At 37.4% G+C, this 27,754-nt stretch overlaps 2 long non-coding RNA genes across 3 annotated transcripts in view; one reads left to right on the forward strand and one right to left on the reverse strand.

Moving 5' to 3' along the window:
• LOC143647296 (uncharacterized) overlaps window positions 1–27,754 on the forward strand; it is a 201,617-nt gene that overhangs the window by 160,423 nt on the left and 13,440 nt on the right. The window lies entirely within an intron of this gene.
• The window catches only part of LOC143647297 (uncharacterized), a 135,393-nt gene continuing 130,496 nt past the window's right edge, over window positions 22,858–27,754 (reverse strand). Inside the window, exon 3 of the long non-coding RNA XR_013157963.1 lies at window positions 22,858–22,891. This is a non-coding gene — a long non-coding RNA (uncharacterized LOC143647297). The remainder of the gene's footprint in view (window positions 22,892–27,754) is intronic.

Genomic DNA, 27,754 nt, shown 5'->3' on the forward strand with positions numbered 1-27,754 from the left:
ATAAATAAAGAAGGGCCAATCCATGTTAATGAATTGGAAGACTATTATTTAAGATGTCAATTCTATGCCAAGAAATTTACAGAGTCAATGTAATCCTAAATGAAATTCCAACAATTTTATTTGCATAAATGGAAAAGCCAATTATCAAACATATATGGAAGAGTAAGGGGCACCAAATAACAAGAGTTGTCTAAAAAGAAGAAAAAATTTGGAGGACTTACACTTCTGACATTAAAACTTATTACAAAGCCATAGTAGTAATCAAAACATTATGGTATTGGTCCAAGGATACATATATACCAATGGAATTCAGAAATAAACCCTTATATCCATGGTCAGTTGATTTTTGACAAGGGTTCCAAGTTCACCCAAAGGGGAAAGTTTGTCTCTTTAACAAAAGGTACTGAGAAAATAGGATATGCCTCTAACTTATACCATATACAAAAAACAAATCAAAATGGATCAAAGAGCTAAATATAAGAACTGAAACTGTAAAACACATAGAAGAAAATGTAGGGATGTATCTTTAAGACCCTGTTTTAACTAATGGTTTCTTAGGTTTTATACCAAAAGCATGAGCCACAAATCATAGAGTAGATAAGTGGAACTTCATCAAAATAAAAAATGTTTATGTATCAAAGGACTTCATCATGAAAATAAAAAGACGACCTACAAAATAGGAGAAAATATTTGGAAACATATCCAAGAAATATTTAATATCCAGAATATATAAAGAAATTCTGTAATTCAAGGACTAACAATCCAATTTAATGGGCAAGAGACTCAAATCGGCATTTCTCCAAAGATGCACAAATGGCCAAAAAGCACATGAAAAGGTGCTCCACATCATTATCCATTAGTGAAATGTGAATAAAATCTACAAGGAGATGCCATTTCATAGCCACTGGAATGGCTACTATTAAAAAAGATGGAAAATAACATATAGGAGAGGATGTGGAGCAGCAAGGATTCTACAGTGGGAATGTAGAATGGGGCAGTCACTCTGCAAAACAGTTTTTTTCAGCAAATTTAAGATTAGAATTACCATCCAATGTGACAATCCCATTTTTTAGTATGTACCAAAAGAAGTGAAAACAGGGAATTGAACAGATACTTGCGTAGCAATTCATGTTCATAGTTGCCTTATTCACAATTGCCAAAAGATGGAAGCAACCCAAGAGTCCATAGCAGACAAGCAGATAAACACAATGTAGTGTATACACATAATGAAATATCCCTCAGCCGTGAAAAGGAATGAAGTTCTGATACTTGCGACAACATAGATGAACCTTGAAAACATCATGTTGAGTGAAATAAGCTGATGTAAAAGAACAAATGTATAATCGCACCGATATGACATAATTAAATTCAGAAAATTCATAGAGTCAGAAACCAGAATACAGGATACCAAGGGCAGAGTGGATGTGGGAAACAGGGAGTTAACATTTAATTTGTTGAGTTTCTGTGTGGGTAATGAAAAAATTTTGGTAATGGATCACGGTAATGCTAGCATAACATTATCAGTGTAATTAATACCACAGAATTATATATTTAAAAGTGGTTAAAAGAAGAAATTTTAGTTTATATAGACGTTACTAGAATAAATTTTTTTAAACAAGCCATAGGACTGTACAATACAAGCAGTGAACTCTAATGTAAACTATGGACTATAGTTAATAGCACAATTACAAAAATGTCCTTTCAAATTTGGTAACTCTATATTTTCTGCAAACCTAAAACTCCTCTAATAAAAAAAAACTGGTTCTTTAAGAAGTCTAATCAATAAGCTTAAGTACAGCAAGTTTGATTAATGAAATAAAGATAAAAAATATAAAATATTAATAATCCAAAAGCAGAACAAAACTACAAATGTATAGATTTTTTCCAACTTTAAAAAATATTCCATGTCCAGCTTAATATCAGTAAACTTGAAAATCTAGCTGAATTACTTTACACTTAAATTAGAATGTTAAAATGCAACTGTGTCTGCTTCAGTTTGGGCCAAGGCTCCAAAAGGCAGACATTAAAAGAACAAATGCAAATACTCTCAATGTCCAATGTGAGGTAATAAATGACCTAGGCAGATCCTGCATTTGATGTTTCTTTTCTGCAGCCTATTACCAAAGAGGGACTATGAAAGAGTTGAGGTTATTGGAAATTAAATTCCGTTGGCTCACTGTTAGTTCCCCCACCAATCCCCACCTCCCCATCTCCCCACCCTGTCTCCCATGGGGAAAATGTGTCCCCTGGAGTCTAGGACACATAATAGGCCACCTGACTCACCCTTGAAAACAGATTCCAGTTGCAAAGCTGGGGAAGTACTGCACTCTATAATATCAGGTTAAGGAAGTATGATTCCTGGAAACCAAATGGGAAAACCACGGTGGGAAAGTCATCTTAAAGTGTTTGCTTGGTGAACGGAGCCTTAGTGAAAACAGATGTGAAATAGACTGCATAGGGATGTCATGTGATCAGTTAAAGGCGAGTCCTGCCTGAATCAAAAGAGGTGCTCTAATGAAACAACATCTCTGGAAAGCCCACAAAGCACTCAGAAGGCAAAGAACTTGATTTAAACAACTGTTTCAACCAGAGGAAATCAGTGCCAGATTACCACTGTGCTTTGCCAGACTGGCTTTTCTGCCCCCCCACCCCCGCCATTCCTTCACCCAGGGAGAGCCAAAAGCAACCTGCAAAACGGGAGCAGAGGAAGAGAGCAACGCGGCAGGGAAACTAGAGAAGTCACGGGTTCTCTTTTTGGTGCAGGCTTGTCTCAAGCAGGCATAAGCTGAGAAGAGGTGAAGCTTTAACTTGGACTCATGCCCAGGGCTTGTTTTTTTAATTAAAACAGGGGTCATGATATGTTAATTTGCAAAATGCGATTGCTCTTGTAACTAAAAAGAATAAGAAGATTCTTAAGAGTGAGTAAAAGAAATATGGGGAAGAACCAGACCCACAGAATGGGTTCAGATGGGAGTGTGGCAAAATGATAATGTTGCTTTTGATTATAAACTATGAGTCTGTGATTCCCACTTCTCAATATGCTGTCGGTCTATACCAATTGACCATATTGGCTCGAGAGGAGCTTGGAATCCTGTTGCAGTGTATATGCTGGGAAGAAATTGAAATTATTTGCAAAGAATTGGCTCATGTATTACACACTTTTAAAAAGATAAATCAAAATTAAAGACAAATTACCATTAACTGGAAAAAATGTAAGTGCCGAGGTACCAATGGTGAGTAATAATATATAAAGATATAAAGTGCCTTAAAATTCTAGATTGATGAAATGTGTAACTCCCTCATCTGTAGATAGCTTATTGTGACATATTAGAGTCAACTGAGATTATGCAGCCTTTAACTTCACAACTCGTAAAACACCCACTTGAGTGCCTTCCCATAATCCAGTTATTTGGTCAGCAAATTTCTAAATTAAAGAGACAAAACGGCTTCAAATTTATTACTAATATGTTTACAAAAACAAGCATAACCCCTATTAAGATGGTTAGATAGGAAGATTAAAGTCTTCTAGCCTAAGAGACCATGGCACCCAGGTTTTATGTCTAGAAACAAACCACAGAAGTTCAGCATCTAATGTCATGCAAATGAATCAGGAACAGGGAAAAGAAAAGAGAAATGGTTCACTGTCCAGTATAGAATTGCTTGTGAAAACTTATTTCTCAATCACAGGATATATACTATACAGTATATATCTATATCCTTTGAGTATAAAAATCATAAAATGTTTGAAATAACTTTAAAAGGTATTTCTTCCACACTCACTCAAAGTCTTTAAGATATTAGTATTCATAAACACTCTTGCATACTCAGTTACCTACAGAAGTACTGAAGATTGTAGCCTAGTAGTTTGTGAAGATAGACCCAGCCTGGTATCTTGGAAATTTATCAAAAAGGGCACGTGGCACTAAGATGTTTCCTAGAAGTGTTCTCATTTCCTAGGGGATGTATTTCATTGTAACCAGGACCCATTAATGATTCAGAGTACGTGGTTTTGAAATGATGAATATGTAAGGGTTATAATAATATGAGTCATATGAAGGGAAAAAAGTGAGAGGAAATGAAAACATTATAGGAAAGCACACCACAAATGTGTGAACATGGTTAGTCAGTAAATAAGAGTATAAAGCCTGTACAGCTCTGGCCATTCACACTTTCTCCCCATCAGGCAAATACAGATTACTAATCTTAGAGGACTCCTGTAGTGAATGACAAATGAAATCTATCATTAATTCTTCTCTGTATTATTCACTCAAAAGACATTTGTTGAACTCTCAATATGTGTCAGGAATTGGGTGAGATGCACAAAGAAATAGATGATATATAAAATAAAGATAAATGGATAGAGATAGATTGAAAGATATAGAGATAAACAGATAGAAAGAAATTAGATATCTTCAAGGAATTCTCAACTCAGGAAAGGCATCAGACAAGTAAACACTTTCTGAGTACTAAAAACTCCCAAGACATAATTTCACACTCAGGGCCAGAACATGGAATTTGAAACTCCCTGTGGAATTTATGTGCCCAGGCCATTGAATTGGGTTGAGCCTTGATTGAGCTGGTGTCAATTTTTTCCCTCACAACACAAAATAGTATTAAGTTCTTAAGTCTCCTAGAGATCACTTATTGCAAGTTAGTGATATGAATTTAAAATAATTCCTCATTGAGTTCTCCTCTAAAATCAGAGAATATGGAAAAAGCATGTCTTTTAGGAAAGCTGTTGTCATACTTAAAATGGCAAATTTTTAGGCAAGTAAATTTAACTCTTTAGGTGAGCAACGTCTTATATCCTGAACAACATATGAATTATGTCTCTCTTTTTAAATCTGGCAATGTATCCCTAAATTAGGAGATTATTGCAACTAAGTCATTGAGAGCGAGAACTTCGTCTTTATTCTATTTGATAAACCCTTCAGCACTTAGCACAATGCCTTACTTACGTAAAGATTCAGTAAATATTCATTGATTGCGTAGTAGAAACCCAACGCCAAGAGACTATATGACTACATCAATTAATGTGACATTTTGCTGGTGCCATGTTGCCAGGTTCTCAGATGAAAGACTGGCTCTTCACAGGTCTTCATTTCTTACTTCCATCCATCCCTCGTTTGTTTGTTAACGTATGAATTTATCAAACCCTCTAAAGGGATGCCTATTATAAGCAAAATGTTGTGTTATGCAATGTGAAGGGGAAAAAAAACAAATCATGCAGGGATTCTGTCCTCAGGAAATTCACAGTCTAATAACACATCTACATATATACTTCAAAGACAAGACATACCTCATGCCACATGAAAGTATAAACCCTTGTTATCCAATACAATAGCCACTAGGCATATGTGGTTACTGAACAATTTAATCTAGCTTGGACACATTGAGATATGCAGAGTAAGCATACATATCCAGTAAGCATACACCAGATTTCAAAGACTTAATATGAAAAAATAATATAAACTATCTCATAAACAATCATATAAAATCCTTGTGCTGGGACACATACTCAGCAGCCATCTCCCAGCCCTCACCTACCAGCCACCTCCTCTTCTACTGTGAGCCAATGTTTCAGTCTGTTTTCACCAGAGGGAGACGTTAGGTCTAATGAAAGGGCCTGACCATACCTTGAACACAAAAACTTAGAACAAGCAATCTCAGCTACCCATCAGGGCATGAAATTTCAGTGGCAGGACCCCCTTCCCCTGGGTCTTATAAATACCCCAGCCTTGGCAGCAGAACTCCTTGCCAAGGTGAAGTGGGGTGTGAAGAGTGACCACCCACCAACATTAACTAGAACAGTTTGGCCTCCCCAGGAGACGAGCCATGATAGGATCTCTTCCCCTGCCTTTTGGGGCCCTTGGTGCTGCGTAAGTAATAAAGCACTCATTTTCTGAGAGTTCCTATTGTGCCTGAGACTGAGAGTTCCTATTGTACAACTCATCATGTAGTAACTCAATCCACATTTTGGCTAAATAAGATAATAAAATTTCTTGAACCAGTTTATCTTTAATGTTTTAATGTGGCTAATAGAAAATACAAAACTTGGGCAGTACAATGGTGGTTCAGCGGCAGAATTCTCGTCTGACATGCTGGCGATCCAGGTTCAATTCCTGGAGCCTGTCCATGCCAAAAGAGAAAAAAGAAAGATAATGTAAAACTTAATTTTGTGGCTTATATTTCTATCAGACAGTGCTAATATAGATAAAGGATTATAGATGTTTAGAGATGCAAGTAATTACTTCCAGCTTTTAGGAGATGGAGGCTAAAAACCAGATATAGGAGATGGCATTTGAGTAGAGCTACTTTCAAAAGCTTGGGCCCGTATGAAAAATGCAGGTAGAAATTCCAAGAAGAATAAGCCTGAGTTTGACATTTTCCACAACTACTTCAGGTAAGTTGATTAAGAGCTAGTTTGTTTCTATTTAAGGAGTTCCAGGTTAATTCTAAAATCCTTCCTTCCTTACATTTACTTATAAAGTGCTTTATCATCTCCAAAGCACTCATATTCAGCCATATTTTCACATTTTGTTTTAATGATATTAACAGGGACTTTATGGCATAGAGTATTCCCTCCATGTTGAGGATTAAAAGTCAAAATATGGGAGATTCTAAGTAACATGCTCAGGTCACAAAGCTTATAAGTGGTGGAAACAAAGGCTGGTACACAAGATTTGTGAGTAGTTTTGTTTAGGCTGTTTTAATTTCTGAGCTGCTAAAGCAAATACTTTACAATGGGTTGACTTAAACAACAGAAATCTATTGGCTCACAATTTTGAGCTAGGAGAAGCCCAAAATCAAGGCATCAGCAAGGTGATGCTTTCTCCCCCAAAACAGGCATCCTGGGATTGGTAGCTGGTGATCCTTGGTCCTTGGCTTTTCTTCCACATGACAATGAACATGGTGCCATCTTCTCCTTTTTCTTCTAGGTCCTGTTGAATTCCAGCTCCTGGCTACTCCTCATGGCTTCTCTCTCTGTGGCCTTCAGTAATAGTATTAAGACCCATTCTGATTCCATTTGGCCACACCTTAACTGAAGAAACCTCATCAAAATGTTCTATTTACAATAGGTTCATATCTGCAGATATGGATATCACACTGCCTCCCCTTTTACAAAGTCCCACTTTCCAAAATGGTCCTGTAACCAATCCAATATCTCAGGAGTCCCTCAGACAGACTCAGCCTAGACCAGGAGTCTACTGTGAACCCTGAGATGCAGCCATCTCTTACAGTGGTATTAGCTTTCCTGAGTCAAACTTAAGATACAGAAGTTCAAGGCAAGTGACCCAAGAAATGAAATGAGAAGGAAAATTTACTTTGTGGAGTAAAGTGTAGTGTTTGACACTTTCTGTACCCTATATCACCGAAATTTCACAGTGTTCTTTGGGGATAAATATCAGAATGCCATTGAGGATTGGAGATTCCCTGCAATACTTCATAAGCCTGATATTGACAAATCACCCATTATCCTCAAATTCTCAGTGTTCTTCTGACTTTATAGAATCTTCCTGGCATTTAATCCTTATCGCCTCCTTGGGATTAATGCCCATGAGGTCTGGACTATACTCTCATAGTTCAAAATGATAAATACCCCATTTTGAATGCTTTACAATAACAATCCTTACATTTATTGGCAGATAGCTATAGAACTAAGCAATTTGCCAAGATTTTATGTGATCCACATGACCACACCATGAACTAGGTCCCATTCCCATTTCACAGATGAGCAGACAGTTTATAAAAGGTTGAATGACTTGCCCAAGATCAAGCAACTGATATATGACACAGTTGGGATACATACCCTTGAATATGTGTCTCCAAAGCCCAAGTTCTTTACCATTATATTATTCTGGTTCCCAATATTCCTCAATGCCCTGAGCAGACTGAAAGAAGTTGAGCAGGTCCATAGGGCCTGTACAACTAGATAAATCTGCAGGGGCGCCCATTCTATAATAGAAAAAAGTTGAACAGCTGGTTCATCATCATCCTCTCTCAACAATTTAGCCAGCAAGGTGAGACTGACAGCCTTTTTTCCTTACTGGGCATGGTTTGTAACATGCCAGTGCATCAGAGGACAATCAGAGGACATTGGAATGACATTACTTTGCCTTGATGCTTGTTCAGAAGATAAGCCTCTGAGTCCAGGGTCATCTACATACATCTGCAACCAAGTGACTAGTTGCAGATTCCACTGCAGGTTACTGACAAAGGAACGATTAGAATTTTCATCCTCCAAGTTACTGGCTAGTTTCCCAGCTCTACAGTGTGATATTGCTTCCCCAGAGTCAAAAGGCAATACCTCGGTGTCTGATACACCATATGCTAGACAAGCCTGACAATTTACTGTGGTTTCATGCCCCGACTATTCTTATATTACCATCAACCCTGATGATTGCATTGGGAATGAATTTTGTGGTAATGACATATTCCAGGCCTGGTATAGAATAAGTAATTCACACCACTCCCATATGTGGGTTCTGGCTTCATGGGCTAGCAGGGGAGTTATCAGACTTTATATGATTCTACACACGTTTCTGCTGACTCAGAAATGGATGTAAAACATAGACTAGCATGCTGGGACAGAGCAGAGTGTTTGAAACTCCCTCAGGGAGTCTTTGTTCCTAAATCAATGACTGGATGTTACTCGCTCACGTGCAAGTGTATGCTTGTGTCTGTGTGTACAAAATGCACTGGTTTGGGTTATAGAGTAAGTCACTTAGGAATCACTCTAGGATAATCCCACACAATTGCTAGCGTGACATTGAAATAGTGCTGATTTCATAATACTTTCTACTTGGCTTTGTTCTATCATATCATTATGCTTTAAAAACATACAAAATAAAAAGCCATAGTGAAATTTATGGCCATATCTGGCTCATTTCCCTATATTGTGATGCACATAGGATTGCAATTTACATTTACCTCATCTCCCATGAAGTAGGACATTTACCAGTTACTCAGCAGACCTGATCACTTTCTGAGAGAAGAAATAGATGATAGATTTTGCTCAAGTCCTTCTTAGAGTAGCACTACAATAATAATAATTGCTTTAGTCATAATAAGGATAGCGATGGTTATCGAGTGCTTATCAGATAACAAGTACTATGAGAGACACTTTACAGAGATTCTCTGAATTTTCTCCTCAAAAAAGCCTTTATTATATAGCTGTCATCAATATCCACATCTCACATGAGATTTGCATGAAAAAATAGAAACAAATAGGGTTACCAGCTCACAAAGACAAACTCTCTGACTCCAGAGAACAAACTCTAAATCACTATACAAAATTTTCGAAAAAGATCAAGGACAAAATATTTAGTCTTTTACGGACAAATATAAGGGGAACTGGATTTCTGGACTTAAAATATATTTTGAAATACAATAAAGAGAATGATTCACATTTAAGCATGTGGTCTGCTCCACCCTGGAGTTCCGATATTGGTAGTACAGCTGATGTGCTCTAAAGCAGGATACACTGAGAAACAACACTTGACACCTCTCAGGTGAAGGCTCAGATCTCATATGGCATGGTAATAAAAGCCAGTACTGCCCCCTAAACGACATCTAGATGACTCCATCAGCTGCATATGTCCTAGAGCTACACTAAATAAAACCGGACTTGTTTGCACACACCAATAAAATATAACAAACCAAAGCATACACCAAAACTTAGGGTTGCCAAGTTAAAATACACATCTTTCTGAAAGTTTCTGTGTTTGTGGTTCTAGTTACAAATAGTTTACAAATAAACTCTGAGTTTCAGTCACTTGTTGAAGGAAAAAACATGCAAAGAACAACCTACAAGGTCTTAAGAAATATCTATCATCTATTTACTCTCTAAGAAAGCGTGTGTTAGAAGTGCAGCACCATTTGTATGAGGGCATCTATGCTTGAGTGTGAACACATGTGCACATTTACGTAGGCCATATTTAATGATAATAACCTATGACTATGTTTTCCCACATCTAGGATTAAGAAATGTAACCACTCAACTAACAGTCAAATCTGCAGCCAAATGTGACCAAAAAATGGACAGAAAGTGTTAATTAAATTAAATCTTTGTCTATAGTTTGCAGTCCTTGCCAAAGTTCTCCCAGTACAAAAGGAATCCCAAACAAACATGACATTTTGAACATCCGTGTTTACCTCCAGTAAGTCCCTCCTTGGAGTCCATTGGTAACATGCATAAAGCAATGCCCTCTGGTACCCTTTTCTTTACCAAATAGCTTTACATATGTGAGTCCAATTCTGTGATGTTAATTCTGGGAAATCACTGATGGATATTTTACCAACTTATAATAAATTAAATTTCTTGTGAGCTCCCAGTAAAAATCTGTGTCCTTTCCTAAGTGTAACTTTCAATATATTCAGATTGAGCAAACTATTGGTCACAAGAGTTCTGCCAGAGTGTTCCACATAGACTGCAGGCAATGGAAAGGGGGAGATAACAGAGACTCTTCTGTCTTTATATTCTAAACACTCTGACTCCAATTCAGACATGCCCATAAGAATAGGGCATAATTCTTTAAACATTTACACTCCTGACATGTTTCCAATCCACTTTATTCATGGTTTTGGCCCTATGCATTAAAGAATTCAACCACTTAAAATGAAATGTTATTTTCCACCCAGTTTGTCGAATTCATTCATATATATTTATAAGGAGCTATTAAATGATTGCTTCAAGTGTTCTGATCACATTGAAAGATTTTCCCAGAAAAAACAGGTTAATATGCTGTAATCTTCATACTGATGTCACATAACAGACTAGGCATATAATGAAATCATGCTGATGTTGCTAAAATCAAAACTATTTGAACAAGACTGACTGTCACACATCATTGATTAATGTCAATATTCAGGTAATAGCACCAAATAATCACCTAGCACTTCATTTATTCATTAATACATTCAAAAATATTTCTTGAATTATTATGTCCCATGCATTATGCTGTGTACTGGCAATGCAAAAACGAATTATAAATTTTTCTCGTCTAGAGACCCACAGAATAAAAGTGATGCGTAGATGAAAAATGCAATGCATCATTGTAGGGGCTATGATTGATCTTCAGGGTAGGATTCCAAAGGAGGATAATCAACCCAATTTTTTTTATTTTATTATTGTTTTTTTTTATTAATTAAAAAAATTAACTAACACAATATTTAGAAATCATTCCATTCTACATATGCAATCAGTAATTCTTAATATCATCACATAGGTGTATGCTCATCATTTCTTAGTACATATGCATCGATTTAGAGAAAGAAATAGCAAGACAACAGAAAAAGAAATAAAATGATAATATAGAGAGAAAATAAAAATAAAAAGTACAAAAATATATAAGAAAAAAAACAACTATAGCTCAGATGCAGCTTCATTCAGTGTTTTAACATAATTACATTACAATTAGGTAGTATTGTGCTGACCATTTTTTTTTAGAAATCATACCATTCTACATATGCAATCAGTAATTCTTAACATCATCACATAGATGCATGATCATCGTTTCTTAGTACATTTGCATCGGTTTAGAAGAGCTAGCAGTATAACCGAAAAAGATATAGAATGTTAATATAGAGGAAAAAAAATAAAAGTAATAATAGTAAGAACAAAACAAAACAAAACAAAACAAAAACTTATAGCTCAGATGCAGCTTCATTCAGTGTTTTAACATGATTACTTTATCAACCCAATTTTTAAGGGAGAAGAAAAGACATAAGGATAACTGAAAGGGAAAAAAGAAAAGAAGCAACCACGTTTCTTCTGATTTGGAGGAAAATAAGAACTTGATATTACTCAATATAAGTAAAAGCTTTAATTGCAAAATTTTGCCAGTTCTTCATGTAAGCCAAAAGGCAGTCAGAAAACATGTCTCTGTTATCTGAATCCAACTTCTTGTGTAAAGGCATGACACTATGGAATCCAGGACATCAGAAGAGGAGAATTGAATGTACTCAGAGTGATCGTATCAAATACCATGGGCAGATAATTTGCCTTGAGGAAAAATTTTCTCTGTTTTAATAGGGAATTAGACTGTGTTGTCTCTGGGAATTATTATTTGCTCAAGAAACCTGTGTGTGTGTGTGTGTGTGTGTGCACGCACGTGTGTGTGTGTGTTCTATCCAGAATTACCAATAGGAAATTAGTAGGAGTCAAGAAGAATGGAGGGAGGGGAACATATCTTCATCACACACCAGCAGAAAGACTCTGAAATGTGCCTGGACTGAAACACCAGGTTTCCCTATATATTGATGTAGGCTGTGTACTGCAAAACTCCATGGGTTGCCTTTCATAATATGACATTTAAAGTGATTAAAGCAAACAACTGTGAACCTAGAATCTTTTATCCAGTGAAAATATCTTTCAAAAATGAAGCTAAAACTTTGGGGGACCAAAAAAAAAAAAAATCTGAGCGAATTTATCACTAACAGACCTGCACTGCAAAAAGTGTTAAAAGAAGTTCTTCAGAAAGAAGAAAACATGAAACCAGATGGAATTTGGGCTTACACAAAAGAATAAAAAGCCTGAGGAATAGTAAATATGTGGGTAAATATAAGGAACATTTTTAATATCTTTAAAAGATAACTGTTTAAAGCAAAAATAATAATATATTGTGGGGTTTATAACGTGTTTAAAATACCACCAAGGACAGAAGGTACACTAAACATGAAATTGTATAATATTATTTGAAGGCAAACCATGGTAAGTTAAGGATGTGTACTATAAATACCACTTCACCAAAAATATGAAACAGGCATCACCAACAAACCAGCAGGGCAGAGGAGATGGGATGCAACATACTCAATCCAGAAGGCACCAAGAAAAAGAAGAAAAGGGAAGAAAAACTATATAGTGCAAATAGAAAACTAAAAACAAGGTGGTAGTTTGATTCCCAGCCATAACAACAGCCACTTCAAATATAAATGTTCTATGTGAGGCATGCAACTAGGTGTATGAAACTTGAGGACAGTAAGTTGAGTGAAATAAGCCAGAAATGAAAAGACAAATGCAATACCTCACCAGTATGGACTAACTATGATATGCAAACTCTGAGAACTGAACTTGAGAGAATAGATTATCAGGCTGGGGCCTATTGTAAAGGATCCTAGACTGCAAGCTCTTACAGCATTCATCTATTTCAGAGTTGTAACTGTTATTTGTAAGTTCTGAGATGCTGAGCTTCTTTTGTATAACTGATCATTCCATGGAATTTTGAGTATTTGTGTGACACCTGAGGCAAAGAGCTGGAGTTCTGCAGCTAGGAAAGTCAGCACTCCTCCATACAGCAGCTGTTAAAAACACTGAAAAAGTGATCAGACTTCAATTAGAGATATGAATGAAGCTGATCTGAGGACTAAGGCCTAAGGTAAATCAGACTAAAGGGTAGAGGATGATATTGACTGTATTTTAAAATTTCAACTTCTGTGTGAGACCAAAGGATGTTCAATCTTGGGGCTTGCCCTTATGAAATGTATTCGTGCAAGAAGCTCAGCCTATTCATGATTATGCATAAGAGTCACTTCCAGAGAACCTCTTTTGTTGCTCAGATGTGGCCTCTCTCTCTAAGCCAACTCCGAAGGTAAACTGAGTGCATTTCCCCCATGTAGGACTTGATTCCCAGGGATATAAATATCCCTGGCAACATGGGAAATGACTCTGCCCCAACATCCTGGGAATGAGAAAGGCTTCTTGATCAAAAAGGGGGAAGAAAAATGAAACAAAATAAAATTTCAGTAGCTGAGAGATTTCAAGTAGAGTCAAGAGGTCTTTCTGGGGGTAATTCTTATGCATTATATAGATATCTCATTTCAGTTTGGGGGGTATTGGAGTAACTAGAGGGAAACATCTGCAACTCTTGAACTGTAATCCAATAATGATTCTTGAACATGATCAAATTTCTATAGAGCTTCTAAGGTGTGAATGTGTGAGTATGAAAATCTTGTGGCTGACACTTCCTTTATCCAGTGTTTTACATGACGCACACAACTAGGTGAATGAAACTTTATCCAATGTGTGGACAGATGACCAAGAAAAAATATAAGCAGACAATAGGGGTTAGGGGAGTTGTGGAATGTTTTGTGTGTTCTTTTTTATTTTTATTTATATTTTTATTCTTATAGCTTTTGGAATAATGAAAATGTTCAAAAATTTATTGTAATGATGAATGCACAGTTTATGATGATACTGTGAACCACTGATTGTACATTTTAGATGATTATATCTCAATTAAAAATCATTGAAGAAAAAATATATAAATGTTCTAAACATTCCTATTAAAAGGCAGAGATCGTCAGACTGTCTAAGAAAGTAAAACCCATCTACATGCACTTTCCAAGAAATCACTTAAAATATAAAGACTCAGACGGGTTGAAAGTAAAAGGATATAAAAAGATATACTATACAAACTATCAACATAGAATAGGTGAAGTGGTTATATCAATATCAGAGAAAGTAAACTTTGGAAGAAGAAATATTATCAAAGATAAAGATAACATTTGAAAAAGATTTTAAAAATCAAGAATACATAACAATCCTAAATGTGTACGCACCTAAAACGAGTGCCTGAGAATACATTAAGCAAAACAAATAGAATGTGAATGGAAAAATAAACGAATCTACAATTATAATCAGAAATTTCAACACTTTTCTCTCAATAATTGATAGAAAAGTAGACAAAATAATCAGTAACGATGAAGGGGAGTAAAATATACAGTTTAAGAGTATGGGCTTGTCATATAAAATAATTGGAGCAAATAAATCATTTGAATGGGACAATAAAAACTTCAGTTATGAGATGAAAAGCAGCCTCTCGAGTTTTACATTACACAGCCTTTCTTGCATATGAGACAGCCTCATGTCTCAATACAGGTGCACTTTTAGGCCTCTGGGCTACTGTATGATAAGAACATGTCTCCCTTCCACCACTCTCCTTGAATTCTTCTAGCTTTCTATTGGTAACTGTGAGAATGAGTAGGATGCCAAAACACACACACACATACAAATGCACACAGTTTTCCTTGAACAAACCTGCACAGTGCCTTAACCAGGGCAAGCCATAGAACACGGAAATTCATAGCAGTTATTTGCAAAGCATGAGCCTTAGTGCAGCATAACAACACAGGGGCTTTCACAAAAAACCTCAAGGTGGGCATTGGATTATAGTTACTGGTTAATGTGAAGGTAAAATGCCTAGACACTTTGTTCTGATTTGAGTCAATTTTAAAGAACTACACAAGCTCCAGGGCTCTGTTTGGGATCTACTGTGGCCTCTGTAATACCTGCAACTTGCTTCCTTCATGCTGCATTGTTCCGAAGAGCATGCCGCAGTAAACCTCCTACGTGCAAATATCCATCTCAAGTATTTCTTAGGGGAACCAAACCTATGAGACAGGGAGATGAAGGAGAGGAATAAGAATATAATCAAAACCAAAAAGATCAAGCACACAGATGCTTAAGGGCTGGGTAGAAGAAAAAGAAAAAGAGATAGAAAATACTTGAAAGGGAAAGTCCATAGAAGTAAAGAACAGTAACAAGGAAACAAGAATTACAAGAAGACCCTGATGGCTGATGGCTACTCAGGCAATTGGATACCAGAGTCAGGGAGGTTACAGCTGAATTTGAAAATTTAAGCATAAAAATTTGGTCATTCCATGCTAAATTTAAATCAAGTAAGAAGAATATTAAAAAGAATGAATTAAACTTTCCTCAGTGATATGCATGCTGAATTGCAGTAAGGAAAAAAGATGGGCAGAGGGATAGGTAGATAGAGAAAATATAGTAAATATTAATTGTAGAAAACTCAGGTGTTGGGTTTCATTGTACAATTTTGTCAATTTTAATGTATTATTGAAGATGTTTATAGTAAGGTGTTGGAAAAGAATAGAATCCATTGGATTCTATTAGGTGGTCATTTATGACGCTCCAGAGCAGTTTTAATGGGGAGATATGTAAAAGAGACAGATTGCAGCTGGCATAATATTAACTAGAATGCCCCCCAAATAGAAAAATTCTCAACACTTTTGTCCAAAAATCTTGACTGTTAAGGGAAAGAAACAAATGGGACTAGAGCTGGAGGAGGATGCTGTGTTGAGAGAGATGGGTTTTGTTTATTTTGTTTATTTTGCTTAATTTGTTGTGTTGTAGATAAGAGAAGAGCATATTTATGGTTTGTGGGGAAAGAGCTAGTAGGGAGGCAAATTATATCCCTTTGAATGTAATTTTCTCAGCCTTTCCTAATCCTTAAATCAGAGTCTTCCAGGAACAAAACATTTGCCAGTGACATTTATTATTAGGGAAAGTATAATTTAAATAGAGTAGAAAATAGCAGTTCTGGATCTAGTTCTAACAAATTTATAATTCTGGGCAAATATCCCTGAGTTAAGTCTTGCTAGGAAACTAGGACTATTAATAGCCCCCCTCTAATCCATGCAAATGTTAAGAGAAAAATACATATCCCTACACGGAACCTTATACAAACCTTCGAGTCTCTCAATCTGATTGGCTTGATTGCGAGTGTTGGTTCCACGTTATGGAGTCATGTGATTTGGAGTAAAATATTCTCAGAACCCTAGTTTTCCCAGCTGTTAAGTGGGAGTAATAGTAATACCTCCCTCACAGAGTTGTTATGAAGATTAAACTAGAGGCATTTAATAAGCCCTGGCACATATTAACTTCTCCAAAAACAGTGGCAATTATAAGAGAAGTTTATAAACTCAGGGTGCCGATTGTCTGAGCTGAAACCAGGAAGTACTTGGTGAAGATATTGTGAAAAGCGTGATAGAATACTTGGCACTGGAAAAGGAGATACCCAATTGAAAATTGCAGGTGCCCAGACACTATTCTTCTTCTCAGACATAATTAACTTGGGCTGGGTTGTGGCTTCTGCCAAGAAAAATGACTGCAAGTTTCTCCCTGTCTGTTCACCCTGAAGGTGTCAACTAAAGCGTTACCTGTCCAGACTGGTACCCAGTGGCTGAGATGGGGCACCCTGCAGGCAAAAGTATCCTTCTAACCACCTTCAGCCTTACTACTCCATCGTGGATCTTTGTTTCAAAGAAGAACTGCATTCTCTGAACCATTCTCCTCCTCCAGCTGGCCAGACTCCTTCCAAGTGGCCTCTACTTCACAGGCACTTTTTACGAAGCCACCAAATCAGACATGCTTTTACAGCCATGAAGTAACAGGAAAGACTTTTAGTCCCCAAGACTCCAGGAATATGAATTCCAGATGAGATCAAAGATAGCTCTTTGGGTGGGAATCGCAAATATGGATGGACTTCAGCATATTATACTGTTAATACTCCAGGAGCAATGGAAACCCACATGTAAAAACATATCCATTAAAAATAAAAGACTCCAACATGTCACCCTTTCTCTACTAACCAGCAGACACCCTCTCCAGCAACTGCATGAGTCTTAGAGAAAACAGGGTTAAGATATGTCCACTCTAATTTGACCGGGAAGAGGACAGCAAATTGGTGTAAGCTAAAGAAAGTCACAGTATTGATTGTTCAACATTACTTTTAACGATTAGTATGGCTGAAATTGCACATTAAAGAAGTGGCTTCTTGAGAGCCAGGATTTGTTTTGTTTCTTTTATAGTGAGAAAAGGGAAAAGAGACTAAGCCAGGGTAGAAGACAAATGAAATATAACCTACAGACCTTGGCTTACAACACAAAAGGGCCTGCTAGCTTGAAAAATACTGAAGTCTTCCCCAGTTCCTCGGGAGATTTTATACATATTTTTTCTGACTTAGGTCAAGGTATTAGAAAGACTTTCTGAAGGAGTGGAACTGATTAACTCAAGCTCTTACCCAAACTGATCCAGGACAAAGGATAATGATACAAAAAAACAGGTTGTGATGTTGGGTAAGGAGAGAGGGAGAGACTTATGGTTTCATGATACAAGTAAGCTTGGGGCTTTCATTTTCAGCTAAATCCTTAAATTTCTAGTTTAGAAGTTCACCAGCTCACTGGCCTGGCCAAATGAAATATGATCAACCTACAAGAAAAGTTGCTTTATCATTTACTTTCTCTCTATATATATATATTATTTTTTAGTGAGCTGTTTAGGACTAAAGTTATATAGATCATAGCTTTTTCATTCTAAATTCATCTGTGTCTACTTACTAAGAACAAAGGCAGTCTTTTACATAGCCACAGTATAATTATTAAAAATCAGGAAATTAAACAGTTATCATTTCATTGTCTAATTCACAGTCCATAATCCAATTCCACCAGTTGTCCCAATAATGTTTTTTATTCTTCTCCTCAGACCAGAATTCAATCCAAGATCATGCATTGCATTTAGTTGTCATGTTTCTTTAGTCTTATCAGAGTTGTCTTTAATTAGAGTATCATCAGTATTCCTTCTTTTAAATGAGGATCTACATTGAAAGAAAAAGTTTTCCAAATGAGACCTGATTTTGTCAAGCCTAGTCTATAACTAGAATTGTTTGGGTTCAATGGCTGGAGACTCTGGCAGCTCTCAAAGCCCAGAATTATTCCTCTCTATAGTCATTCACTGAATGAACCTCTCCTTCCTTCAAGTCATCCAGCAACCATTTGTCTTAATCAGTCACAGTCTGTTATAGTCACAAAAGTGCTGACCCATAAAAAACAATCTGTTCAAAAATGAGATTGTTTTCCTTACAGACACTGTCAACATCCTTGCTATGTAAAACAACATGCCTGCTTATCTGGCCAGAAAGGAAAAAAGAAGGGAACAAAGACATGATGGCAATTCCAAAACTGAAATATTGGGAAATAAAATGTTCATTCTTGAATAAAATTAACACTAGTCCCAGCTTCCCACAGCCCGTGTATTTCTCATTCCTTTGTGTGTGTTAAAGAGCTTAACTGACAAGTACAACACTTGATACTTCACAAAATGCTTGGAACCCCACTCTTTCTCCCTTAAATAAAATTTATATGTGATGTTCAGTTCCTGAGCTCTTTCCAGTGGCTAATGAACTCAAACGATATCATTCTATAAACAGTGAACAAGGACTTAGTCATGGTGATGGCATACATGAGGCATTAGAATTCTTCAGGGAAATCACTGGTTTGAGGATTTCCTTTTTAACCAGGAACTAAAGGGATACCATATAATAATGGAATGTTGGCTCTTGCAGAGACCATGAGACCTCAAATAACCCAATCCCCTTCCTTACAAATGATGACAATGACCCTTAGAAAGGTCAGGAGACTTGCCCAAGGACATACAGCTAGTTAACGGGAGAGCTAAGATGAAAATGCCAATCTTCCAATACACTACACAGGCCCCTTGCTGCTGGGGGATGCTGCAGAATACAGAAATGATGTATTAAAACTGCATGTAAAACAAATTTTAGAAAATTAAATCGTATTTTGAACGCACTACAAAACTCAATAAATGCACTAGAAATTCCAGTAAAATGAAAAACAGAAATTACTCTTTTATTCAGAGAAGACAGCATATAGTAATTTCCTGAATTTATTTTTTATGAAGTTTAATATTTTCAAGTCATATATTTCTTCAAAGGTGATATCTTAAATTTTCAGAGCAACGTTAGGTCCCAGGTCACATCATAGTTTAGAAAGACTTAAAGGAATTCGCAGCAATCCTTAAATATAATATCTAACCCAACAAAGCATTAAACTGCTGCTTTGACTCCAAAGAGGCAGACCTAGAAGTCTCTGAGGGCTCTAGAGAAATCAAACAAACCTCAGTACTACACTCAACCAGTAAACATGGGGTTTGGGAAATATACAAGAGGGACAATAGGGCTTTTACCTAAATATTCACTTGCAGAGCATCCTCTCTGTCAAATCTCTTCATTCCTGTCTTCTCTTTTTTTTTTTTTTTTTTTTTTTTTTTACATGGGCAGGCACCGGGAATCGAACTCGGGTCCTCGGGCATGGCAGGCAAGCATTCTTACCTGCTGAGCCACCGTGGCCTGCCCCATTCCTGTCTTCTCTAACTGAATATTGTTGCCTTGAGCGTTCCTTGATGTCCATAGGTCTCTCGCTATGGTTTAAATTTTGGTATTGGGGGTGTAAATAAGACCCATCCAAACTAACTTGTGAAATAAAATGAGAGCAACCAGCTTGCAGATGGGGAGAGATACTGGAAAGAATAAAATAATTTCATAAATCCACACACTTGGTTATAAGATCAAGACTCATCTAGTTTGACTCCTCATCTAGTTCCCCAACTCCCCATTAGGAAATGTGCAGCTTGGGTTCTAAAGCTAGACAGACATGAGATCAAGTTCTAGCACTACCACTGAATAACTGTAAATTTGGAAAGTTACTTAACTTCTCTCAGGCTTAGCTTTCCTGTGGCAAAATGGCAGTAAAACTTATCTACCCCATGGAATGGTGATATGGAATAAATTCCCTGCTTTTAGTAGATACTTAACAAGTATAGGTTCACTGGACTCCATAGGCTTTTCCCAGATTTATCAGGGACTGGGGGGAGAAGAAAATAGCTTGTACTCTATCATATAATGAGCCAAAATAATAGAAGTAATTGTTCCTTGGGTATTACTCTTTGCTACATATATTCTTTGGCTTTCCCCTTGTACTAAAAATAAAATTTTTCCCCTCTATTCTAGAAAAATCCTCTTCAATGATCACCTCCTTAGATTTCTGCCTCTACAGGGAAAATCATAAACTCTGAAAAAAAGCTGATTCTCACTCTGTCAGTCACAGCCTCAATAGAGGGTCAAAGAGTTCAATCAGAATAATGAATAAGACTTACATCTGGGGAAAGAGTGGATTTGGGGGAAAGACAGGAAGACATCTCCTTGGTACACTTTACTATGTAAAATATGTATCATCCCTGAGGTTCAAAGATCCTGGAAGTAATTTGCTCACAATAGGTTCCATAAGCATCTTATACTGCCTACAGGGCCCATTGGCTAGAAGCCAGCTGGGAAAATTTCAAGTTACTACAGAGATTGGCAAATCCTGGGAGCCTACTAGATAGCTGAATACCTGTGATTCATATTTGTCTTCTCAGAATATGCAAAAGTCAAACCACAAAGAAGAGAAAATGCTGTACTATTATCTGATGTTAACTAGTTTTGGTTACTAACCAATAGTATAGAAACACACGCCTTATCAGGAAAAGCTACAATGCTTGATAACTCTCTATGGAAATTTATCTTGACTAAGAAGTGTTCTCCCACATGTGTATTCCCAGAATTGGATGAATAACTTCAGGAATTTTTCTCCTAGAATCTAGGGCTCAATGAGGGGGAAAAAAGACATACTTCTCAGAGGACAGACTCTCGGTTAGCCTTGCCCAGACAAAACAGTGATATGTCAAATCACATCCCAGCCAAGTTCACTGATTAGACCTTTGGGGATGTTGGATTTTCCCTCCACAAATTATGATCTGGTGACTGGATTTTAGGTCAAAGTTCAGTTCTATCCATAGTTGTGTCAACCAGCCAGTGACCCCAGGGAAATCTCTTCAGCGTGCCAATCTTCTATTTCACTTTCTACCTCTGTCAATTTCACTTTCTACCACTGTCATTTCTTACCTGTTGGGTTAGATTCTTCCTGTCCTCCCATCTGAGATTCAGGTCAGCCTGCCACAAGTCTCTAGCAGAGACTTCCTGCCAAGGCACTCCTCCCTTGGCCTGCCCCAGCACTGTCTCAACCCCTCCAGCTATGGTAACACCTAGTTATAAACTAAGTGTCAAACTATTGCCTGTCTGAAGAAGAGATGTCTTTGCTTGTTGGGACACACCTTTTTCAGGCACCCTGAGGCCTAGCAGCCAGGTGGAAGAATCATTGCCACTAAGTTCTTGGTGGTCCAATTGACTGGACTCATGCGTAAGGCATCTTTAAGATAACATACACACCTACAGAGTGATGAATAGATCATACTTGTTAAATAATGTCTGAAGAAGAATTTCAGTCATAGAGAAAGATATTGCGAAACACAAGTTATCATACTATTAATACCAATCAACACCCAGCTCCGAAAACATCACTACATGAAGATCATCAGGCTGAAGGCCAAAAGATACTGAGTAATATCCTGCTGGGTAGTTGATTTTACATGCAGACGGATGCTATTGATCCAGATGACATGAGGATGCTAGGTATGGATGAAAAGGGGAGTGTTTAGACTATGTAGGAAGAGCATTGCAAAATCAATAGCCCAGACATCTGTGACTTTAGAATTGTAACAAGTGAGTCCTTCCAGAAAAGCCATTTGCTGAGATGCCTGTTATTGTATTTAGCAAACATTTATTGGGAACCTCTTACGTGTCCAGCACTGTTCTAAGCATTAAACATCATAGCAAACAAGAGGTGGGTCCTGACCAGGAAGAGTTCATTTTCTTGTACCACGCTGTTTACATTTGCTAAATATTAGACTCACCTGGCTACTTGTTAAAGCTAGGGATTCCCATCCCCACCCCTGTGGCCAACTAGATTTATAATGGAAGGACAAGTCCTGGGAATCTTTATGTTTAGCAGGTATCTCTGATAATTTGATGATTAGCTGAGTTCAGAAAACACTGGTCTAGTGAAACAATTAAGCATTTGATGAGTACTGCAACAATTTTCTACTTGATTATAAAGAATGATTTATGCAAATTGTGAGTGACGTGAAGACCACTCAACATATTTCACGCAAACCATGGCTAAAGGAATACACTCAGTCCCCAGTGCTTAAGACTGTGCAAGGAAAATAATCAGTACATATTTGTTAAATAAACACCAAAATAAGTAAATAAAGAAATAAAATTTTCCCTTTAAATTATTCTATTAAAATAATTCACCTCTAGTTCAGAACTGCAGTTGTTAAGAACAGATTTTGAACTTTTCTCTAACAAACCTTTGAGTCTTTCAAGCATGTTCTCTTGGTGGCCTTTAATTCCTTCTGAAAAAAATGTGGAGCATAAATTAATACATAATAAACAAAAAACATCCCCTAGCCTTTCTACCAACCTCCCCCCACTCCCAAGAAATTTTCCTAAGCATTTTTTTTAGAGGTGGAGGGTTTTATGTTTGTCTCTTACAGGTAGTAAGTAAATCTTCTCTCATAGATGACCAAATAAGGGATATATTTGTTTCTGTTGATTTTTATCCCCTAAACTCTAAGCCTTGCATTTTTCTAGAATCAAGCAGATATCTTTGCCAGCATTTTTTGTTAATTTCCTGATGCCTTCTGATTTCCTTCAAAATATCATATTTATATTTAAAAGAAATTAGTAGGAAAGCATCACAGCTTTGTTCAGGAGAAAAATTGATAATCTGGCACAGTTAATGATAGAATGCAAGAAACCTATTTTGTTTACGTAAAGCTTAGAAATACAAGAGAAGTCCAAAGTGCATATGAGCTCTTTAATGATATTATATTTGAAATCTTTGCAATAGCCAAAATGTAAGTGATCTCTTGAGTTCTAATTTGGTCCAACTTTTAATTGTTTGAGTCCATGATAAACATATAAGGCAAAAATAAAGCTTTGAACGCATTCTTAGCCAATATCTATTCTTGCATTCATTACTGAAGTGGTCCATTTATCATTCCTGAGAAATAGGGTCAGTAACATCATTTTGTCTTTTTTTGACAAAGAAGCAGCCGTTTCAGAAGCCAAGAGAGATAGCTGTCTCATGAGTTTCATTTTTTTTAAATCCCTTGATGCTACAATTTTAGAAAAAAATGTGTTTGAGGTCACTTCATGTTCATGGTCAAACAAGAGCATGTGTCAAAGGAAATGAGTATGCTGCCCCATAGTGAAGCAGCAATTCCACCCAACTTGGCTTCTGTACTTGATGATGCTTATGATCCAGGATTCATAAGTGAAATTTAACTGAATCTGAGTCAAGTGGCAGGTTGAACTCTCAGGTTCCATTTAGCACTTTTACTTGAGCACGCACCACCAAAGAAGCATTTTGCTTATTTGGATCAGCAAGGTTGCTTTCTTACTGATTTCACAACATTCCTCCTCAGACACTAAACTTGTTTCTGGATATTGTCCAGAATCGTGTCTCAGGAGACCAGCTAGCTGCCAAATGAAGAACAAAAAAAAGCTTGTACATATTGGAAATAAAGAAATGAGTATGTTTTCATTTTTTTATTTAATGCTTGTGTGTGTGTTTGTTTCGGTACAGGAATTAGAGGCATCTGAGGAATGCTCTGTAGACTATAGAGAACTTTGGGGAACCCACAAGGTTTGGCAATGAGGATCCTATTATCAGATGATGTCCATTTTAGTGGCGCACCCAAGCTTAACCCAATTCCTTGCCTGTACAAACTGATGAAATAAGTAAACCTTAGCTATTGAATTTTCTTATTGCCATTATCTCCAACCCAAAGAGAGAATACAAAATTTAGGGACTTACCACTATCTGATGAAAGGACAGCCTAAAACTAAAATATGTCAATATATGTGCTAAAGCTGGCATGTGGGAATTTTAGAACAAAACCATGCTAAACATGGCTTAGCACATTCTTATCTAAACTTTTCTCTGAATATCTCATCTCTGCTTTGTATCTCCTTAGTATTTTGTAAATACAGGCATGTTGCTACTTGAGGTTCCCTATGAGGGATCTTAAAAAGTGTTGCCATTTGTCCACTTGACAGCACTCTGTAGTTATGCTTTGTCATCATTGATGATACTAATGATAAATATTATTAATTAAGACTAAATATTTCTTTGTGGTTGTACCCTATCTTGTGTTTCAATGCCAAACTCTGGCGATGTCTTTGCTGAACACTGAGGGTCAATTTGCATATCATTCATATCCTAATGAATGATAAGCTTCACCTCCCTAAATATTTATGTTTCGACTTCCTGGAAGATGGCGGCTTAGTAAGACGCGCGGATCTTAGTTTCTTCTCCAGGACACCTACTAGGGGAGTAGAAACGATACAGAAAGCGCCCAAAGCCACAACAGAGATAAAAAAGACAGCGTACCCCATCGTGGAACGGCTGGCTGGCTGAGAGAAGCAGCTCGGGTGAGATCGCCGAGGCGCGCGGGCCTTACCGGGCGGGGTGGCAAGCGGCTGGAGTTACTCCCTTCCCCCTTCCCGGGCCGGCTGGGAGAATTGGAGAGGCGGTCCCCTGAAACAAAGACAGCTGGCGCCCACACCACGCGCAGCCCCCGGACCAACTGAGAGAATTGGATCGGAAACCCCCAGGCCGCGGAGAACGGTGACGGGTGGGGGAGGCCCCTTCCAAACCCGTGACTCCCGGGGAACGTGCACTCTCTCGGGCGGGCCGCTGCCGCTGGCGCCCTCCCGCCACGCTTGTTGCCCAGGGCCGACTAGGAAATTCGGACGGGCTCTTTCCCTGGCTGCGGCGACCAGCAACCCTCCCTGCGTTTGGACCCCGGGCCGGCTCAAGCCGTTTCGGCTAGCAAACCCCCAGGTCGGCGAGAGTTTTCCAAAGTTTAAGGTCCCACAGCACCTTTTACTGGTGGGACCCGCAGACAAACGGGTGCCACGAGCGCCACCTACTGGGCAGGATAAGAAAAACAGAACCCAGAGATTTCACAGAAAAATATTACAACCTTGCTGGGTCCAACACCAAGAGAAATCTGAATAAATGCCCAGACGCCAGCAGCAGAAGATAACTGTCCACGCTCAAAAGATTGAGAATATGGCTCAGTCAAAGGAACAAACCAATAGCTCAAATGAGACACAAGAGCTGAGACAACTAATGCTGAATATACGAACAGAAATGGAAAACCTCTTCAAAAATGAAATCGATAAATTGAGGGAGGACATGAAGAGGACATGGGCTGAACATAAAGAAGAAATAGAAAAACTGAAAAAACAAATCGCAGAACTTATGGAAGTGAAGGATAAAGTAGCAAACATAGAAAAAATAATGGATAGCTACAATGATAGATTTAAAGAGACAGAAGATAGAATTAGTGATTTGGAGGATGGAACATCTGAATTCCAAAAAGAAACAGAAACTATAGGGAAAAGAATGGAAAAATTTGAACAGGGTATCAGGGAACTCAAGGACAATATGAACCGCACAAATATACGTGTTGTGGGTGTCCCAGAAGGAGAAGAGAAGGGAAAAGGAGGAGAAAAACTAATGAAAGAAATTATCACTGAAAATTTCCCAACTCTTATGAAAGACCTAAAATTACAGATCCAAGAAGTGCAGCGCACCCCAAAGAGATTAGACCCAAATAGGCGTTCTCCAAGACACTTACTAGTTAGAATGTCAGAGGTCAAAGAGAAAGAGAAGATCTTGAAAGCAGCAAGAGAAAAACAATCCATTACATACAAGGGAAACCCAATAAGATTTTGTGTAGATTTCTCAGCAGAAACCATGGAAGCTAGAAGACAGTGGGATGATATATTTAAAATACTAAAAGAGAAAAACTGCCAACCAAGACTCCTATATCCAGCAAAATTATCCTTCAAAAATGAGGGAGAAATTAAAACATTCTCAGACAAAAAGTCACTGAAAGAATTTGTGACCAAGAGACCAGCTCTGCAAGAAATACTAAAGGGAGCACTAGAGTCAGATACAAAAAGACAGAAGAGAGAGATATGGAAAAGAGTGTAGAAAGAAGGAAAATCAGATATGATATATATAATACAAAAGGCAAAATGTTAGAGGAAAATATTATCCAAACAGTAATAACACTAAATGTCAATGGACTGAATTCCCCAATCAAAAGACATAGATTGGCAGAATGGATTAAAAAACAGGATCCTTCTATATGCTGTCTACAGGAAACACATCTTAGACCCAAAGATAAACATAGGTTGAAAGTGAAAGGTTGGGAAAAGATATTTCATGCAAATAACAACCAGAAAAGAGCAGGAGTGGCTATACTAATATCCAACAAATTAGACTTCAAATGTAAAACAGTTAAAAGAGACAAAGAAGGACACTATATACTAATAAAAGGAACAATTAAACAAGAAGACATAACAATCATAAATATTTACGCACCGAATCAGAATGCCCCAAAATACGTGAGGAATATACTGCAAACATTGAAAAGGGAAATAGACTCATATACCATAATAGTTGGAGACTTCAACTCACCACTCTCATCAAGGGACAGAACATCTAGACAGAGGATCAACAAAGAAATAGAGAATCTGAATATTACTATAAATGAACTAGACTTAATAGACATTTATAGGACATTACATCCCACAACAGCAGGATACACCTTTTTCTCAAGTGCTCATGGATCATTCTCAAAGATAGACCATATGCTGGGTCACAAAGCAAGTCTTAACAAATTTAAAAAGATTGAAATCTTACACAACACTTTCTCAGACCATAAAGGAATGATGTTGGAAATCAATAATAGGCAGAATGCCAGAAAATTCACAAATACCTGGAGGCTCAACAACACACTCCTAAACAACGACTGGGTCAAAGAAGAAATTGCAAGGGAAATTAGCAAATACCTCGAGGCGAATGAAAATGAAAACACAACATATCAAAACTTATGGGACGCAGCAAAGGCAGTGCTAAGAGGGAAATTTATTGCCCTAAATGCCTATATCAGAAAAGAAGAAAAGTCAAAAATTCAGGAATTAACTGTCCACTTGGAAGAACTGGAGAAAGAACAGCAAGCTAACCCCAAAGCAAGCAAAAGGAAAGAAATAACAAAGATTAGAGCAGAAATAAATGAAATTGAAAACATGAAAACAATAGAGAAAATCAATAAGGCCAGAAGTTGGTTCTATGAGAAAATCAATAAGATTGATGGGCCCCTATCAAGATTGACAAAAAGAAGAAGAGAGAGGAT

The sequence above is a fragment of the Tamandua tetradactyla genome, chromosome 9 (genome assembly GCF_023851605.1).
Source record: "Tamandua tetradactyla isolate mTamTet1 chromosome 9, mTamTet1.pri, whole genome shotgun sequence".
Taxonomy (NCBI): domain Eukaryota; kingdom Metazoa; phylum Chordata; class Mammalia; order Pilosa; family Myrmecophagidae; genus Tamandua; species Tamandua tetradactyla.